The sequence below is a fragment of the Carlito syrichta genome, unplaced genomic scaffold (assembly GCF_000164805.1).
Source record: "Carlito syrichta isolate Samal-C Ts95f unplaced genomic scaffold, Tarsius_syrichta-2.0.1 Scaffold92595, whole genome shotgun sequence".
Lineage (NCBI taxonomy): Eukaryota > Metazoa > Chordata > Mammalia > Primates > Tarsiidae > Carlito > Carlito syrichta.
Genome location: NW_007036691.1, coordinates 109,887 through 111,411, shown reverse-complemented (window position 1 = coordinate 111,411; position 1,525 = coordinate 109,887).

Below are 1,525 nucleotides of genomic sequence, written 5' to 3'. Positions count from 1 at the left end.
GCTGGGCTCCGGCGATCATTCTGCTCAGCTTCCAAGTAGCTGGAACTACAGGCGCACGCTACCACGCCCGGCTAATTTTTGATTTATTGTAGAGATGAGGTCTCGCCAAGTTGCCCAGGTGGGTGTCGAACCCACGGGCTCAGGCAATCCACTCATCTCAGCCTCCCAAAGTGCTGGGATTACAGGCTGAGCCACCAAGCCCGGCTGGTTATTGTAATTTTAAAAGTGTTCTTTAAGTGGACAGTTTAATCAGGATGAGATCGTCCTCAAATAATTTGCATTTCTTTGTTTACTGGTGTGGTTATACATGTGTTTAATATTGTTATTTTATTTGTGTGAAGTCATTTTCCTGCTAGCACCATTATCCAAAATGAGGGCAAGAAAAGGTTGTTTTGTAACTGGGTAAAGTAGAGGCTAGTGCCTGCACTGGTGCTGATCAGTTCTTTTTCGGGTGTATCCTTTTGTAGCAAGTGAAAGAAAACCTCACTTCAGGTTGCTTAAATAAAAAAGGAAATTCAAATTTAGTAATTCACCCAATGGAAAAGTCCCCACAGTAGATTTGGCTTCGGATACAACTCACAGCTCAAATGGCGGCGTCAGGACTCATTTCTGGGTTCTGTGCTCTTTGTTTTGATGCAGTAGCCGGCATCCAAATAAGCTTGCTCTTGTGTTTGTTATGTAGCTGGGGAAGTTCTCACACCCTTTGATTCCAGCTTAAGTTTCCGATGGAGAGTTGAGTTTCTTTCCTAATCCCATTGGGACAGACTAGGTCGCTTGGACATCCTCAACTAATCGTGGCCCAGGAAACCTGGCACTCTGATTGGCTCAGGTCTGTGTCACGTGCCCCTTTGCTAAGTTGAAGTAGACTTCCCCTTGAGCACCAAGGCTGAGAGAAGAGGATCCCAGAAGGAACTGGAAGTCAAACAAATGGCACTTAAAATATTCCAGGGTCACCACAGAGTAGTCATTGTTTGGGAAAGATGGAGTTTGGTGAAGGCTCCACACTGGGGGTTGCAAGTTGAGATGCAAGGACCTGGGGAGAGACTACCCTTTGCCCCATGAGGCCTCCGGTGGCCCCTGACCCAGTTGTGCCCTTCCAGTGGGGAATAGAAATAGGGTTGCCATGACCTTCTGCATGCTCGGATTCCTCCCTCTTATTTCTGTCAGGCAGGGTGAGCTTCATCTCCCTTTTTTTGGTTCCCTCTCCCCAGCGCTTGCTTAGATCCACTGATTTCTGGTCTGGTCATGGCCCAGAGATGCCAAGGTTAGACAGAAGCCTGCAGATCTCTGGGGTGCTGGTTGCCACGGTTAATCAGCTCGAACCTGTTTCTATAACTTAGCCTGCTGATACTGGGGCTGGAACTCTGTAAACCACATTTGTCCCTTGCTGGTTGGCGCTCATTAGGCTTTGCCCGTGAGGGAGAGGAAACCGGAAGAAGAGGTGAAGCTGGAGGAAGAACGGGGTCACACTCCTCCTGAAGCTCAGCAGTGCTTCCTCTCCTGGCAGCGACACAGGCAGCAGTCG